Source organism: Bos mutus, chromosome 24, assembly GCF_027580195.1.
Source record: "Bos mutus isolate GX-2022 chromosome 24, NWIPB_WYAK_1.1, whole genome shotgun sequence".
In the NCBI taxonomy this organism is placed as follows: Eukaryota; Metazoa; Chordata; class Mammalia; order Artiodactyla; family Bovidae; genus Bos; species Bos mutus.
The window spans coordinates 59549024-59568574 of record NC_091640.1 but is presented as its reverse complement, the minus strand read 5'-3'; positions in this window follow the sequence as shown (position 1 = coordinate 59568574).

Genomic DNA, 19551 nt, shown 5'->3' with positions numbered 1-19551 from the left:
CATTTTCATTAGTACACATCATTATGTGAAACACCGTCTTTTCTCCCTAACCAGTCTTTACAATTCTTCCTGCAAATTTGAATATACCAGTGATAGCAAAACAATTCAGAGGAATGAATGGATCCACAAATTGCATAGTTCATTGGGGAAAAATCATGATTGATAGAAAGAAAATTTATTGCTCACCAATATGTAATTTAAGAGTGATTCATGTACAATTTCTTTCATTATCTTGGCAGGCAAGATTGTAATAAGTCTGTAATTAGTGATATTAGTCGGATACATTTTTTCAAAATGATAGGCATGTTATATTTGTGCAAAAATAAAAGTTAGGTAATTTTAGTGAGGAAGTTGAACAGTTATAGAATCTAGTATGTTAAGATTTCATGCAAATAAGCAATCATTAAGAGAAACATTTTCTAAATGGTAGGCTGTCATCTTTCTCTTAAGGACTATAGTAACAGTAAAGAAAAAATTAGGTTGAAGACAGATCTCTTTCACGTTCTATCATGCCCTGCTTCCAAGGGGATGGATCGCTAATCGGCTGTGAGTTCTCCATGGCACCATCTTTACCCAGCGTCACTGCTTGAGATTCTGTTCCTCAGACCGGAGACAAGCCTGTTAGGACTTTATTTCTGTAGATCAAATGTATATCCCTAAAACCTGTAGTAATATGTGCAGCTGTTCATGTATATCTACTCTTCAAAATGGAACTTTTCTTATGTACCAAATTGGCCACCTCAAGTAATATCTGAACTTACTTCCTTTAAAGAACCTGCCTGCCAATGCAGGAGACGTAAGAGATGTGGGTTCAAACCCTGAGTTGGGAAGATCCCCTGGAGAAGGAAATGGCAGCCCACTCCAGTATTCCTGCCTGGAGAATCCCGCAGAAGGAGGAGCCTGGCCGGCTACATTCTATAGGGTTACAAAGAGCCAAACACAACTAAAGCGACTTAGCACGTGGCTTCCTTTGGACCGCACTAGCTCATGGGTTTAGTCAGTAAGTTCTGCCCAGCACATAATGGAGCACCGTTTACACTGTATCGTGAAAGCCTGTGGGTCCTGATTTAGTCACGACAGGACAGTAGGGAGTAAGCTCACTGCAGGGAGGGACTCCATCCTAATTGATATTACCCATAATTCAACTATCACTGTGTTAATTGTTTTGTTGCATGATTCTGGATTCATGAAGCATGTAGAATGAATATTATTATAAGACTGTACTTTCCTTCTAGTTATTATGATTGTGTAGTCAAGTCTAAAGGCTTCCCTGTTGTCTCAGACAGTAGAGAATCCACCTGCAATGCTGAAGACTGAGTGTTGATCCCTGGGTTGGGAAGATCCCCCGGAGAAGGGAATGGCTACCCACTCCAGTATTCTTGCCTGGAGAATCCCATGGACAGAGGAGCCTGGCGGGCTACAGTCCGTCGGGTCTAAAGGACTTTTGAAACAAAATCACAGCCGAAGTGACCCATGTGGCGATGTGGACTCTCTGCGGGCCTTTGAATCCTAGTGTCTATCACAACATCTAATGAATTTATACCACACACAAAATCTGAAAGCAAGACTCTTGCCAAAAGTTATCCCATAAAATAGGAACTAAAACTGTAAGGCTATATTAGTCCAAATTTTATTTGGTGCAGCAGGAAGCAACTACGGTGGGAGGTCCAATGAGGCGGTGTTCAACGAGGGGTAGAGGGAGAGGAGAAAGCTGCTGTGGGAAGTGGCATGTGATTCTGGGAACAGAAACTTCAGAGACGGAAATAAGGCTTAGACGGGTAGAAGGGACTTGGGAGAGCACTCCAGCTGGGGACACAGCTGTTGAATGACAGAGGCAGGGATTTAAATAAACACGCAGGGGACAGTGAGAGGTTAGTGAAGAGGAATGCTTGGAAAATAAGGCTAAAAAAATACAGACGCATATTTTAGGAATTTAAGTAACTTGGGACATTTGCACTAGAGTTTACTGTTCTCACTGACTACCTGCTTCTCAAAGATACAGAGGAACAGAACGATTTGGGAAATGGGCTTCTAGCTGATTCTAAAATCTATATCCAAATCTAAGGGAACTAGAATAGCCAAGGTAGTCTGGAAGAAGAAAAACAAAATTGGAGGATTTATACCACTAAGTATCAAGACTTACTATTAAGATACAGATATGAAGGGTTGCATTGGCACAAGAATAGAAGAACAGTCAAATGGATCAGCACAAAGGCCCCGGGAACAGACCCACATACAGGACACACAGCAAGAGCCCCAGAACCAGTCACTAAACTGTGTGGCAGCAAAAGAGTCATTTGTTCAGTTGCTCAGTCGTGTCCGACTCTTTTGTGACCCCGTGGACTAGCCCACCAGACTTCCAAGGCCCATGGAACTTCCCAGGCAAGAATATTGGAATGGATTACAGTTTCGGTCGCCAAGGGCTCTTCCTGGATCAGGGATCGAACCTGTGTCTCCTACACTGGTAGGCAGATTCTTTACCATTGAGCCACCAGGGAAGCCCAGTCAAAGGATAGCTGTATAGAAATTTTTTAAAATATGAATCTTCATTCTGAATTTATATCACACACAGGATTTGAGATGAATAACAGATGGTTTAAGTGCAATGTAAGTTTTTAAGTAACTAAATAAGTGAGCAGTACAATTTCTATTAATAAAAAAAATAGGCATAATCCTTCGACAGTCACCTCAGAAAGAATGTCCAAATGGCTGTGATGAATAGAAAATGATGCTCAATTTCATTAGCTATTATAGAAATGCAAATTAAAGTAATAACCACAGATCAGGTTAGTTAAAACTCAAACAATGGCCAGTATCAAATGTTGCCAAGGGTGTGGCATATTTGGGGCATTGATATTGCTAGGTAGGAGTGTAATTTGTTTCAACCACATATGAAATTATTTGGCAGTATCTCACAAAAGCTAAACACATTTACTCTTTAATTCAGTGATTTCAGTTCTGGTTATAAACCAAACAGTGAGTGTTTGTTTCTATTAAAAGACATGTATTCAAAAGTTTATAATAAATGATAGCTGCTTTAATGGGCTTTCCCTGGTGGCTCAGTGGTAAAGAACCCACCTACCAATGTAGGAGACGCAAGCTGGATTCCTGGGTTGGAAAGATTCACTGGAGGAGGAAATGGCAACACACTCCAATATTCTTGCCTAGGAAATCCCATGGACAGAGGAGCCTGTTGAGCTACAGTTGAGGTCACAGAGTCAGACACACCTTAGAGCCTGTGCACGCACGCATAGCTGCTTTAATAGTCCTCAAGTGTAAACCATCTCAAGTTCACCAGTAGAAGGATAAACACATTTGTGGGATATTCTTCTACTAGAATAGTTAATAGCAGTAGGGACATGGATAATTCTCATAGATACTATGCTGACTGAAAGAAGTCAGACACAAAAGCGTGAATGTGGTGTCATTCCATTTGTATGACACCCAAGATAGGAGTTAGAATAGCTATTATCTTTGGAAGGCGGTTGTTGATTTGTATTAATTATGACAGAGCCTTCTGGGAGAACTATAAATTGTCTTTTATTTTTATTTGTTTGGTAGTTGTAGAGGCATTTATATAAATTCAATATTTAGGGTTTATATTTAGGAGCTCAATATTTAGGATTTATGCTCTTTATTATAAGCAAATTGGGCTTCCCTGATAGCTCAGTTGGTAAAGAATCCACCTGCAATGAAGGAGACTCTGGTTCAATTCCTGGGTCAGGAAGATCTGCTGGAGAAGGGATAGGCTACCCACTCCAGTATTCTTGGGCTTCCCTTGTGGCTCAGCTGGTAGAGAATCTGCCTGCTATGCTGGAGACCTGGGTTTGATCCCTGTGTTGGGAAGATCCCCTGGAGAAGGGAAAAGCTACCCTCTCCAGTATTCTGGCCTGGAGAATTCCATGGACTATATAGTCCATGTGGTCTCAAAGAGTTGGACACGACTGAGGACTGAGCAACTTTAACTTTCATAAGGATATTCTTCATTTAAAGTCAGAAGCCTAACTAGATTTTAGAAGTCTCTTACTTTTTAAAATTACTTGTATACATTTAAAAAAAACATATTTTTCCACTTTTCTTTCATCTATTATCTCTTCCTGTCTTGACTGGTTTCCTCTTCTTATTCATCTCTTGATCTGTTGATCAAGTCTTCATGATCTTTTGCCTTGGTTCCCAAAGATAAACACACATTTACCATTAATGTCTGCCACTTCTTTCAACCCATAAGATAGCATCAGTTCAGTTCAGTTGCTCAGTCGTGTCCGACTCTTTGCGACTCCATGAATCAGAGCACGCCAGGCCTCCCTGTCCATCACCAACTCCCGGAGTTCACTCAGACTCACGTCCATTGAGTCCGTGATGCCATCCAGCCATCTCATCCTCTGTTGTCCCCTTCTCCTCCTGCCCCAATCCCTGCCAGCATCAAAGTCTTTTTCAATGAGTCAACTCTTTGCATGAGGTGGCCGAAGTACTGGAGTTTCAGCTTCAGCATCATTCCTTCCAAAGAAATCCCAGGGCTGATCTCCTTCAGAATGGACTGATTGGATCTCCTTGCAGTCCAAGGGACTCTCAAGAGTCTTCTCCAACACCACAGTTCAAAAGTATCAATTCTTTGGTGCTCAGCCTTCTTCACAGTCCAACTCTCACATCCATACATGACCACTGGAAAAACCATAGCCTTGACTAGACGGACCTTTGTTGGCAAAGAAATGTCTCTGCTTTTTAATATGCTATCTAGGTTGGACATAACTTTCCTTCCAAGGAGTAAGCGTCTTTTAATTTCATGGCTGCAGTCACCATCTGCAGTGGTTTTGGAGCCCCAAAATATAAAGTCTGACACTGTTTCCACTGTTTCCCCATCTATTTCCCATGAAGTGATGGGACCGGATGCCATGATCTTCGTTTTCTGAATGTTGAACTTTAAGCCAACTTTTTCACTCTCCTCTTTCACTTTCATCAAGAGACTTTTTCGTTCCTCTTCACTTTCTTCCATAAGGGTGGTGTAATCTGCATATATGAGGTTATTGAGATTTCTCCCGGCAATCTTGATTCCAACTTGTGTTTCTTCCAGTCCAGCTTTTCTCATGATGTACTCTGCATATAAGTTAAATAAGCAGGGTGACAATATACAGCCTTGACAAACTCCTTTTCCTATTTGGAACCAGTCTGTTGTTCCATGTCTGGTTCTAACTGTTGCTTCCTCACCTGCATACAGATTTCTCAAGAGGCAGGCCAGGTGGTCTGGTATTCCCATGTCTTTCAGAATTTTCCACAGTTTATTGTGATCCACACAGTCAAAGGCTTTGGCATAGTCAATAAAGCAGAAATAGATGTTTTTCTGGAACTCTCTTGCTTTTTCCATGATCCAGTTGATGTTGGCAATTTGATCTCTGGTTCCTCTGCCTTTTCTAAAACCAGCTTGACCATCAGGAAGTTCATGGTTCACATATTGCTGAAGCCTGGCTTAGAGAATTTTGAGCATTATTTACTAGCGTGTGGGATGAGTGCAGTTGTGTGGTAGTTTGAGCATTCTTTGGCATTGCCTTTCTTTGGGATTGGAATGAAAACTGCCCTTTTCCAGTCCTGTGGCCACTGCTGAGTTTTCCAAATTTGCTGGCATATTGAGTGCAGCACTTTCACAGCATCATCTTTCAGGATTTGAAATAGCTTCACTGGAATTCCATCACCTCCACTAGCTTTGTTCATAGCGATGCTTTCTAAGGCCCACTTGACTTCACAGTCCAGGATGTCTGGCTCTAGGTCAGTGATCACACCATTGTGATTATCTGGGTCATGAAGATCTTTTTTGTACAGTTCTTCTGTGTATTCTTGCCACCTCTTCTTGATGTCTTCTGCTTCTGTTAGGTCCATACCATTTCTGTCCTTTATTGAGCCCATCTTTGCATGAAATGTCCCCTTGGTATCTTTAATTTTCTTGAAGAGATCTCTAGTCTTTCCCATTCTGTTGTTTTCCTCTATTTCTTTGCATTGATCGCTGAGGAAGACTTTCTTATCTCTTCTTGCTATTCTTTGGAACTCTGCATTCAGAGGCTTATATCTTTCCTTTTCTCCTTTGCTTTTTGCTTCTCTTCTTTTCACAGCTATTTGTAAGGCCTCCCCAAACAGCCATTTTGCTTTTTTGCATTTCATTTTCATGGGGATCGTTTTGATCCCTGTCTCCTGTACAATGTCATGAACCTCATTCCATAGTTCATCAGGCACTCTATCTATCAGATCTAGGCCCTTAAATCTATTTCTCACTTCCACTGTATAATCATAAGGGATTTGATTTAGGTCATACCTGAATGGTCTAGTGATTTTCCCTACTTTCTTCAATTTAAGTCTGAATTTGGCAATAAGGAGTTCATGATCTGAGCCACAGTCAGCTCCCGGTCTTGTTTTTGTTGACTGTATAGAGCTTCTCCATCTTTGGCTGCAAAGAACATAATCAATCTGATTTCGGTGTTGACCATCTGGCGATGTCCATGTGTAGAGTCTTTTCTTGTGTTGTTGAAAGAGGGTGTTTGCTATGACTGGTGTACTTTCTTGGCAAAACTCTATTAGTCTTTGCCCTGCTTCATTCCATATTTCAAGGCCAAATTTGCCTGTTACTCCAGGTGTTTCTTGACTTCCTACTTTTGCATTCCAGTCCCCTATAATGAAAAGGACATCTTTTTTGGGTGTTAGTTCTAAAAGGTCTTATAGGTCTTCATAGAACCGTTCAACTTCAGCTTCTTCAGCGTTACGGGTTGGGGCATAGACTTGGATTATTATGATATTGAATGGTTTCCCTTGGAAATGAACAGAGATCATTCTGTCGTTTTTTGAGATTGCATCCAAGTACTGCATTTCAGACTCTTTCGTTGACCATGATGGCCACTCCATTTCTTCTGAGGGATTCCTGCCCGTAGTAGTAGATAAAATGGTCATCTGAGTTAAATTCACCCATTCCAGTCCATTTGAGTTCGCTGATTCCTAGAATGTTGACATTCACTCTTGCCATCTCCTGTTTGACCACTTCCAATTTGCCTTGATTCATGGACCTGACATTCCAGGTTCCTATGCAATATTGCTGTTTACAGCATCAGACCTTGCTTTTATCACCAGTCACATCCACAGCTGGGTATATTTTTTGCTTTGGCTCCATCCCTTCATTCTTTCTGGAGTTATTTCTCCACTGATCTCCAGTAGCATATTGGGCACCTACTGACCTGGGGAGTTCCTTTTTCAGTATCCTATCATTTTGCCTTTTCATACTGTTCATGGGGTTCTCAAGGCAAGAATACTGAAGTGGTTTGCCATTCCCTTCTCCAGGGGACCACATTCTGTCAGATCTCTCCACCATGACCCACCCGTCTTGGAACAGCTTATATTAATGGTGAGGTATTGGGCTGTTTTACACACATTATCCCACTTAATTTGCACAAAAAGCTCATGAACTAGCTATTACTATCATCGCTTTACTGATGAAATTGTAAAAGATGAAGTAACTCAAATAACTGGCCTTTGAACCTAGATTTATAACATTCCAAAACTCGTGTTCTTAAACACAGTGCTATCAGACAGATTGAGAACAAGAAAGAGACTGACTTTCCAATTTCCCAGGTCATTTTTTCGTATCAGCAACACAAGTAGTAGATCACTGAGAACCTTACAAATGGGCAGACCCAGGTCAGTCACGGCAGATAGAATGTGTAGAACATATCATAAATCAATGTTTAGAATGATCCCAGGGACTCAGGATGGAAGCATATTCTCTATCATTGCTGCTAAATTATTATTCAAAATTGCATTACTCCTTAGTGTCTCATTCAAACAGTAGCCGTAAAAATTAAAAATAATAAAAAGAAATAAAGAAATAAAATGCACTCAAGTTATCAGTAGAATGTATAACTTTTATGCACAATGAAAGAAGAAACCTTTGTAGCCTCATCTAGAGTGCCGTATGCTGTTTTGACACTAAAATGTCCTGGAGTCGAGTTAAAGACTCTGTTGTCAGTCTCTCATCTGCATCCTGAGCATCACTGTAGGAATTATAAACCATCATCTACTTTAGGTGCTTAAGGAGAGGATTTGAAGGCTCTATCTAGCCATTTCATTCCTCCTTTGGAATTAATGAGCAGACTTTTATTAAGCGGTTCTGATTTGCTTTTCCCTGATGATCGGTGATGTTGAGTACTTTGTAATATATCCGATGGCCATGTGTATGCCTACTTTGGAAAAAAAAAATGTCTATTTAAGTCTTTGCCAAGTTTTTAATTGGTTTTATTTGCTTTCTTGCTTTTGAGTTGCTAGAGTTCCTTTTGCATTTTTGGATCTCAATTCCTTATCAGTTGATGGTTTGCAGGAGTTGTCTCCCATTCCATGGTTGATATTTTTGCTGCATAGTTTTTCTTTGTTGTAGAGAAACTTTTTAGTTTGAGGCAATCCCATTTTACTGTCTTTGATGCTATTGTGAATGGCATTGTTTTCTCTATTTTTCTTCTAGATGGGTCATTTTTAGTGTATAGAAACACAACTAAGTTTTTGTATTTTGTATCCTTCAACTTGACTAAATTCACTTATTAATTCTAACAGTTTTGGAATGGAATCTTTAGGGTTTTCTATGTATAAGGCCATATCATCTGCAGTCAGTTTTACCTCTTCCCTTCCAGTTTGGATGCATTTTAGTTCCTTTTCTTCTTTAGTTGCTCTAGTTAGGACCTCCAGTACTATACTGAAGAAAAATCGTGAGAGTGGGCATCCTTGTCTTGTTCAACTTTTCCTCACTGAGTATATGATGTTAGGTTTGAGCTTATAGATGACCTTCATTATATTGAGGAACATGTCTTCTGTACCTAATTTATTGAGGACTTTTATTATGAAAAAATCTTGGCTTTTTTCAAATACTTCTGCTGAATTTTTTGAGAGGATTATATGATTTTAACCCTTTAACTTAATAATGTGGTGAATCACACTTATTGATTTGCATATATTGAGTCACTCTTGCATCCTAGTTTTTGTTGGGAATTTAGCATCTATGTTCACCAGGAAAAGTGGTCTGCATTTTTTTCTTTTGTAGTGTCCATGTCTGGCTTTGGAATTAGGATAATGTTGACATTGCAAAATGAGTTTAACAGTGTTATCTCTACTTCAGTTTTTGAAAGAGTTTGGGAAGGATGAGTATTAATTCTTCTGTAAATGCTTGGTAGGATTTACCAGCGAAGCCATATTATTTATCTTGAAAACATTTTTGATAACAATGTAAGAAATATACTTAAAGATATAATTGCTTAGATATCAATACAAGAGATAAGGAAGCCCCACATGCAGAATGGAAAAATGAGAGCCCCAACTTGCATAAAAATATGATAATACAGACTACAAGTCTATATGATAGACAACTTGCATAAAAGGACAAAATAGGCAATTCTAGATGGGGTAAAGGTGAGAGACAAAGCATAAACATGTTATGATTTATCATATAAGTAACTTATAGTTTAAAAATATGCAAACCCACAGAGCATAGTGGAAATGATGGCAAAGTTTGCTGTATTAAATGAGGAGTATCTATGCATCCAAAGATCTTACAGATAAAGTGTGTAGACATGATGGATAATCCTTAAACTGGGAAACAGTACCAGCAGAATTATAACTGATTAATAATTGGACCTGAAATATACAAAGAACTTCTTCAAGTCAACAATCCAAAGTTATGAACAAGCACTTCACAGAAAAGAACACAGAAAAGGGCAAATGTTAATTATAGGCTCGTGAAATTGCCAGTTGCAACAACTATCAGATATTGTTTTACACTTAACAAAATAACAGGTAAAATTTGACAATTACAAGTGTAACTGATGGTGGGTAGGAACCTGGACTTTTATGTCACGTTTGGGGAGTATAAAATTTTATAATCACTTTGGAAAACAATTTGGCATTATCTAGTAAAGTTGAAGATGTCTCAAACCCATGACTCAGCAGTTCTACTCCTGGGCTTAGAGAAATTCTTGTATAAGAGTTCCCAAAGCTGCAGAAATATAGCAGTATTTCTGCCAATAGTTCCTAAGTAAAAGTAACTCACATATTATTATTATAGAATGAATAAATTGTGGACAACATATACAATATCATGATATAGAACAGTAAAATTAGGTGCAGCCACGTTGAATACCATGGCTGGCTCTATGGAAAACAGTATCAAATAAAAATAAAAGTTGAAGGATACCTATGATGTTACTCAATTTACATAAATTTCAAAACCATACAAAACTAAACAACACTTTGTTCAGGGGGAAAAACATGATGAAAAACAGTTTCTAAAGTCTCAGAAATAACTAAAACAAAATTCATGGTGGGGGTTACCTCTGAGGGGGGAAGGAGTGGATGCATTCTGGAGTACAAGGAGGGTATCTAATTACTGGAAGCATTTTCTTGCTTAAACAAGGTGAAAGGAAAACGAAAATTAGGCAGTTTCATAAATATGTTTTACCGCTCAACATCTAATAAAATGTTTCTAATGTTATTATAGAAAAAATTCTATTTAATGGAAGAAAGTTGTAAAACTCAGTTTGAAAGGGATTTTATCCCAAGGGGAAAAATAATCATGTAGCAGTTGACACCATGTCATATCCTAGATAAATTATTTAAATGATGGAAAAAGAAAAATAGTATTTTGGGCAGAAAATGCTAGGTAAATCCAGTGGAAAAATTCCAATTGACCTATTTCTCCATAGAAATATCAAGGACTGAAATACTCTAGAATAATATGCACAAAGTACTGAGTAAAAAATAACATACTTCAAAAATATTATATACAAGCAAGGTTTAACCTTTGAAGTGAAAGTGAACATCATTTCGTCATATCCAACTCTTTGTGACCCCATGGACCATGGAATTCTCCAGGCCAGAATACTAGAGTGTGTAGCTGTTCCCTTCTCCATGGGATCTTCCCAACCCAGAGACTGAACCCAGGTCTCCCACATTGCAGGGGGATTCTTTACCAGCTGAGCCACAAGGGAAGCCCAAGAATACTGGGGTGGGTAGCCTATCCCTTCTCCAGTGGATCTTCCCCACGCAGGACTGGACTGGGGTCTCCTGCGTTGCAGGCGGGTTCTTTACCAGCTGAGCTATCAGGGACGCCTGCATTCAGTTCAGTTCAGTTCAGCCGCTCAGTCGTGTCCGACTCTTTGTGACCCCATGAACCGCAGCACGCCAGGCCTCCCTGTCCATCACCAACTCCCGGAGTTCACTCAGACTCACGTCCATTGAGTCCGTGATGCCATCCAGCCATCTCATCCTCTGGCGTCCCCTTCTCCTCCTGCCCCCAGTCCCTCCCAGCATCAGAGTCTTTTCCAATGAGTCAACACTTTGCATGAGGTGGCCAAAGTACTGGAGTTTCAGCTTTAGCATCATTTCTTCCAAAGAAATCCCAGGGCTGATCTCCTTCAGAATGGACTGGTTGGATCTCCTTGCAGTCCAAGGGACTCTCGAGAGTCTTCTCCAACACCACAGTTCAAAAGCATCAATTTTTCGGCACTCAGCCTTCTTCACAGTCCAACTCTCACATCCATACATGACCACTGGAAAACCATAGCCTTGACTAACGGACCTTTGTTGGCAAAGTAATGTCTCTGCTTTTGAATATGCTATCTAGGTTGGTCATAACTTTCCTTCCAAGGAGTAAGCGTCTTTTAATTTCATGGCTGCAGTCACCATCTGCAGTGATTTTGGAGCCCCAAAATATAAAGTCTGACACTGTTTCCACTGTTTCCCCATCTATTTCCCACGAAGTGATGGGACCAGATGCCATGATCTTAGTTTTCTTACCTTTAATATAAAGAAAAAAGCTATATTTTGAATTATACAAAAACCTGTAGAATCTAATTCTTATGAATATTGCTTAAAAATATCACTTGATGAGGACATCCAGCCATTCGTGGTATGATTCAAAAGACTGCAAGAATTGAGAAGTTTTGGGGGAAGAAAAGTATTTAGTACTAAATTCTTTTAAATATGAAGGTTAGAAGAAATAGCTCTGTGAAATGTGTTACAATATAAATGTGACCTTAATATAAAAAATAACAAAATGAAGAGATCTGGGGAAATTGAGAGTAAAATTGAAAAGGTAAAATTTTTTAACACTTTGAGGGGGGAATAAAGTGTCTAAAATTCAAATATGTACTTATAAATGGTAATTCCAACTGCAGCGCTTGTCATAATCATTCTCATTACCTTAGTAGAATTTCTTAGGAAATTATTTTCTGTGTAAAACATTTGTCAGAAGTTTTAGTTTCTTCTGCTTTATTTCACAATGCGTTTATTACTATAAATCTGACAAAATCAAGTTCAGGTTTTATGAACTAAGACATCTTTAAAGTGTCATTGAAGTGATTTTACAGAATATTTCCTAGTTCTTTTTCTATCTGCATATACATAGACCTATATTGAGACACTGTGTACTATTTAAGGTACTTCTTTTCTGAATGGTGGGATTTGTTAGTTTTTCTTTCTCTGTTTTTACTCTAGCTCTATTAAGTAATATTTTTAAAAGTGGATATCAGCTCTACATATGTAATAGTCACACTTTATAAAGAGCATACAATTTGACCCCATCACTCTTTTAGGAATCTATCATAGAGTTCTTCACTGAACACAATTTTTAAAAGAAACCCAAGAAGTTGACTTGTGTCTGGTGAGGCCATCCGTGCCTGTCCCACTGTTACCCCTGCGGTCCTCACGTGTATCCTAACATGACGCAAAATACACCCTTAGGAAGGGGGACAATGGGAAGTAATTATGTGCATTTACTAGCAGAAGGTCCCTTCACATTCTGTCTGTCTGTCTGCCTCTACTCAACGAGAAATGCGTGCTTTCTAGATATTTGTCCTCATTGCTATTCTAACCCCTACAAAGTCTTGTATACCCTCCATCACTTCCTATTTCATCCTGTCTCTGATTCACACAAAACTTTTCACTCTGTACTCAACAACTCATAGTAAACTCATCAGCAACATCTATTTCCTCAATCTCTCCACTGAAAGTTCTTGATATGATGGAAATCTGTTTTTTCCTAGAGACATAATTAGTCTTGTGTGTGTGTGTGTGTGTGTGTGTGTGTGTGTGTGGCGCCAGTCACTCAGTCGTATCCGACTCTCAGCAACAACCCCATGGACATAGCCCGCCAGGCTCCTCTGTTCATGGAATTTTCCAGACAAGAATACTGAAGTGGGTTGCCAGTTCCTTCTCCAAGGAGTCTTTCCAACCCAGGGATCAAACCCGAGGGTCTTATATCTCCTACATTGGCAGGCAAAATCCTTACTACTGCACTCTCAAATAATTGTGCTTTTCTCTCAGACGGATACTACACCCTGCTTCCTGGGTGGGGCACCTCACTGTCATTTCTAGATCATTCCATAAACAACAAGTTTCCTTGAAGCCAGTGGAATCAGATTTATTCACTTTATCTTTAATCTTGATTCAATTATTTAAAACCTTGATTAAAAAATGGAACACAGATTAAAAATCAAGTTGAGATACTACTTCATACCTATTAGAATGGTTATTATAAAAAAGTAAATGGAAATTGACAAATATTAGTGAGAATGTGGAGAAATTGGACCTCTTGGGCACCGACTGATGATGGAAATGATCCAGCAATTTCACTTCTGACTGTATACCCAAAAAAGTGAAAGAAGAGACCCAGACAGATATTTGTGCATCTATGTTAATAATAGCATCAGTTCAGTTCAGTTCAGTTGCTCAGTCGTGTCTGACTCTTTGTGACCCCATGAACCGCAGCAGGCCAGGCCTCCCTGTCCATCACCAACTCCCGGAGTTCACTCAAACTCACGTCCATCGGGTCAGTGATGTCATCCAGCCATCTCATCCTCTGTCGTCCCCTTCTCCTCCTGCACCCAATTCCTCCCGGGATCAGGGTCTTTTCCAATCAGTCAACTCTTCGCATCAGGTGGCCAAAGTATTGGAGTTTCAGCTTTAGCATCAGTCCTTCCAAAGAACACCCAGGACTGATCTCCTTTAGAATGGACTGGTTGGATCTCCTTGCAGTCCAAGGGACTCTCAAGAGTCTTCTCCAACGCCACAGTTCAAAAGCATCAATTCTTTGGTGCTCAGCTTTCTTCATAGTCCAACTCTCACATCCATACACGACCACTGGAAAAACCATAGCCTTGACTAGACAGACCTTTGATGGCAAAGTAATGTCTCTGCTTTTGAATATGCTATCTAGGTTGGTCATAACTTTCCTTTCAAGGAGTAAGCGTCTTTTAATTTCATGGCTGCAGTCACCATCTGTAGTGATTTTGGAGCCCCCCAAAATAAAGTCTGACACTGTTTCCACTGTTTCACCATCTATTTCCCATGAAGTGATGGGACCAGATGCCATGATCTTCATTTTCTGAATACTGAGCTTTAAGCCAACTTTTTCACTCTCCTCTTTCACTTTCATCAAGAGGCTTTTTAGTTCCTCTTCACTTTCTGCCATAAGGGTGGTGTCATCTGCATATCTGAGGTTATTGATATTTCTCCCGACAATCTTGATTCCAGCTTGTGCTTCTTCCAGTCCAGCGTTTCTCATGATGTACTCTGCATATAAGTTAAATAAGCAAGGTGACAATATACAGCCTTGATGTACTCCTTTTCCTATTTGGAACCAGTCTGTTGTTCCATGTCCAGTTCTAACTGTTGCTTCCTGACCTGAATATAGGTTTCTCTAGAGGCAAGTCAGGTGGTCTGGTATTCCCATCTCTTTCAGAATTTTCCACAGTTTATTGTGATCCACACAGTCAAAGGCTTTGGCATAGTCAATAAAGCAGAAGTATATGTTTCTCTGAAACTCTCTTGCTTTTTTGATGATCCAGCAGATGTTGCCAGTTATGATCTCTGGTTCCTCTGCCTTTTCTAAAACCAGCTTGAACATCTGGAAGTTCAAGGTTCATGTATTGCTGAAGCCTGGCTTGGAGAATTTTGAGCATGACCTTACTAGTGTGTGAGATGAGTGCAACTGTGTGGTAGTTTGAGCATTCTTTGGCATTGCCTTTCTTTGGGATTGGAATGAAAACTGACCTTTTCCAGTCCTGTGGCCACTGCTGAGTTTTCCAAATTTGCTGGCATATTGAGTGCAGCACTTTCACGGCATCATCTTTGAGGATTTGAAATAGCTCAACTGGAATTTCATCACCTCCACTCATAGCCAAAAGGTAAAAAATAAGCCAAATGTCTATCAGCAGGTGAGTGGAGAAACAAAATTTAGTATATACCTACAGTAGCATATTATGTATCCTTAAAAATGAGTGAAATTCTGACACATGCCACAACATAGATGAACCTAGAAGACATTAGGCTAATAAGCTACACACAGAAGAAAAAATTTTGTATAATTTTGCTTTCACGAGGTACATTGAGTAATCAAATCAATACAGACAGAAACTAGAAGAGTGGTTACCAGCATCTAGAGGGAGGGTGGGATGAGGAGTTAGACCTTACTCAGTACAGAGTTTCTGTCTGGAAGTCTAGAATCTAGCCTGGAAGAGGAATTAGTTATGAAGGTGGGTCCTGACGTTCTCCTGGCATTTTTATGTTTCATATACAAGCTCCTTTCTTTTCTGAAGAAGGAATCCTTGTTGCCCCATAATAGGCACTTCCTCAGCCTGTTTTATTAGTAGAATATGTCTTTATAAGGTTATAATTATATAGCATAAACCACCACAGCTTCTATATACATTGACCCAAAATTCCTGAATGTATAGAATTTGGAGATATACTGAGTAGTCTTGGAAACATCTCTCTTTTGAACTAGTGAATTTTTGTGCAAGCTAAAACTAATTCTAGAATATAGCTTTATTTTTTTCTCAGATGAGGGCATCTTCTCTAAGTAGTTCATGTTTTCCTATTTTAAAATTATGTTTTAAAGTACTGTGGTTGTGATCCTGTCCTCTGCTGATTTGTGGGCTGTTTGGGTGAATAATACAGCAGGGAGATGCTTTTTAAAGAAAACAATGATTATTTAGGAAAGGTGTTTTAATGGGGAGTTACAATATTATTTTACAATATTAATTATTTCTTAGTGAGCATATAGCTATGTACATATAACTATGTATAATCATATATGTCTGAAATTATAGTGCCCTGAAAAGTCTTGCCATGTTTCCCTACATTATCTCTATTTGTGGTTTTCTAAGAAAAAAATTTTAATCAAATCAGTCAGTTTTTTTTCTGCTTAACCATATGCTTATCCCTGTTGGAAATAATGAATGCAGTGGAAACCCACTGATATTCATCTAACAAAAATATTTTAGTCAATTTTCTCTTTGGAACCAGATAAAGTTAAAAATGCATTGTAGATGGCTTGGAGTGTATTATTAGGTATTTTAATGCTGTCTGACTTTCTGAAACTCCAAACACTTTTAATGATTAAAACCATTTAAAATAATAATAGGGTTTATGGTAAAAATGACCGACTAGTTACTATTGGGAAACAGAAATTTACAACCAAAAGAGGATCTAAGATTCTGAAAATAATTAGTAACTCATTATTTGGATTAAATTGCTGAGTTTAGTTTTTCATTTATGTTTAGCAAAACCACATTTACCAGCTCTTAGGGTAGTCTTGGTAAATGAGTACACTCCCTGCATTCACTCTTCCAAAATGACAAAATGCCAGTGGAGCTATAAATGGGTAAAGATTACAAGGCTTAATAGTGCTACTAACTAAAACAGATTCAATAACAATGAGGTGTGCTCCCATCTTCAACGTGGTATCTTTGAGTTAAAATGTCCTTACAAGTGGCTCAAGTACTAGTTCAGTATAAAGGTGTTATTTGGAACTTGATGCTGACTAGCGTCACTGATTCAGTGGGCATGAATTTGAGCAATTCATGGTTAGATAACATCCCTGACTCAATGGTTAGATAGCATCACTGATTCAATAGGCGTGAATTTGTGCAAACTCTGGGATAGTGGGGGACAGAGGAGGCTGGTGTGCTGCAGTCCATGGGGTCACAGAGTCAGACACGACTTAATGAGTGAACAACTGAATTAGCACAAAGTATGACTCCAGTAAAAGCCACTTTGCTCTTTGCAGTCCTATGGCCAGAATCAACCTATACTGCACCATCGCATCCCTAAATCAGACGTGGGCAAAGACATCTAACAGGATTAGGTCAGTACTACTGCCCAGAGCCTGGGCTTACTCTGCTCGAGGGGTTTTCTGTCACCTTACATGAAGCACAACATCTGTAGTTGTGTATAAAAAGTCCTCTGATTCTAACCCAGAAAAAAATGCAAAATATAACCAGGCCTAACACAGTTAGGCTTCCCTTAAGGCTCAGTGGTAAAGAATCTGCCTGTCCACATAGTAGAGGCAAGTTAGACCCCCTGAGTTGGGATGATCTCCCGGAGGACAGCATGCAGCCCACTCCAGGATTCTTGCCTGGAGAATCCCATGAACAGAGGAGCCTGGCGGACTATGATCCATGGGGTCACAAAAGCTGGACACGAATGAGTGACTAAGCAACAACTCAATTATAGTCTTTACACCAACCGTATGAGGTGTGTGTGTGTGAGCCGCTCAGTCCTGTCTGACTCTTTGCGACCCCACGGACTGTAGCCCGCCAGGCTCCTCTGCCTGTGGGGTTTTCCAGGCAAGAACACTGGAGCAGGTTGCCATGTCCTTCTCCAGGGGATCTTCCTGATCCAGAGAAGAGCTTTATTATTCCCAGTTTAGACATGAGGACACTGATCATCACACTACTAAATTGGCCAAATTATGGGTATTTTATTTTATTTTTAATTTCTTTATTTTTAATTGGAGGCTAATTGCTTTACAGTGTTGTGCTGGCTTCTGCCACCCATCAGCACGAACCAGCCATAGGCATGCGTATGCTCCCTCCTTCTAGAACCTTCCTCCCACCTCCCACCCCATCCCTTGCCTTTAGGTTGTCACAGAGCCCGGGGGTTGAGCTCCCTTCATTGCATAGCAAATTTGCACTGGCTCTCTTTTCCATATGGTAATCTATATGTTTCAATGTTACTCTCTCAATTTATCCCACTGTCTCCTTCCCCCACTGCATTCACAAGCCTGTTCTTTGTCTGCATTAAACTGGAATTGCTTGACTCCAGTGTCTCCTATCTTCCCACTTAACCATTCTGTCCTTCTTAAAATATTTAGATTTCCAAACAAAACAGATCTATCCTCTCTGTGCCTCAAAGACAGCATGTTAGTGGGTGATTTGATGGTCTGGTTTCGCTCCAGTAGTTCCTAAGGGCTGAGATTGCCACACGAATGAGCAGGTTGGCTTGTAGGCTCAGTAGGAAGGTCCCTCTGAGCAGGTGAACAGCCTGTGAGGAGAGCAGAGACAGGCTCCTTGCTGTGATGATGTGATGTGTTATTTCAGGGCAAATTTATGCCTCTCCCAGGGAGCCTTCTAGAGTAATAATCTCTGACAAATGGCGATCCTGCTATATCTAGGCTCCCCAAATAGCTCTACCTGAATTTATTTTGTGTGTAAATCACAGTGCTAGGGTTAAAGAAGACTCTCATAGATGTAGCTTCATTCTTACTTATTAAGCATAGAAAGAAAAAAAAATGTGATGATTTGTTAATATCTTTCAATCATTCTGCACTTTCCCCCAAGTATTCGTTTTCTTGCAAGTGGATTTTAGGATCCTGGGCTACCTTTACATTAAAAAAAAAAAGTGCATTGTGAAAGTTTTTGTGACCAGGTCGTGCAAATAACCATAGCATATCAAAGTAATATCTTTCCATTTGTTGCGTTTTTAAACATTGGTTGTGACTTTATTTTTCTTTAATTTGGGGGGATAGATTTAGTTGCTGTGGTATATGTACAATTATTAATAACACATCTTGTACTTTTACATTCTCCATGGTCCTCGTTCATGGTCTTTGTTCTCTCTGTAAACAGAATGTCCCCCACTTGCTACAAATTTTTAGTACGAAATCCAAGGATTTAATCCACTAACTGAAATGTCTCCGTGGAAATGATCATTTTGTCCTGTCTTTTCTTATTATAGGCAAACTCAAATATGGAATTAAGAAAGAATCAATTAGAGTAAAACTCTTTTCACCTTCTCTCAGCATTGTTCTTTGAATAGCTTGTCAGAAGAAAGGTCATTCAAAGTCTCATTAGTCAGGCAACACACATTTACCTCCCTACACTCCCAAATGATTCTATATCACACATTCTTTCTATAGTTCGAATAATAGCAGTAGTTTATAAGTGATCACTCACTGGTCTTGACTTATTAAGAACCTAAACAAGTATCTGTAGAAGAACCCCTTTTCCAGAGAGAGCATCACAGTTTTCCTTGCAGTATATGGGAAATCGGAGCTTTGTTGAGAATATACCAGTTTGTCACTGTTTACTCTTAGAAAGACTCGTTGTCCTGGTCAAAGTCCGATCTTCGTCTATGCTTGCTTTCTGGATTTGGAGGAGACTGGGGTCATTTTTGGCATCTATTTAAATAATTATTTACAAAAGCAGTGGTAAAGAAACTGCCAATGCAGGAGATGCAGGAGATGCAAGAGATGCAGCT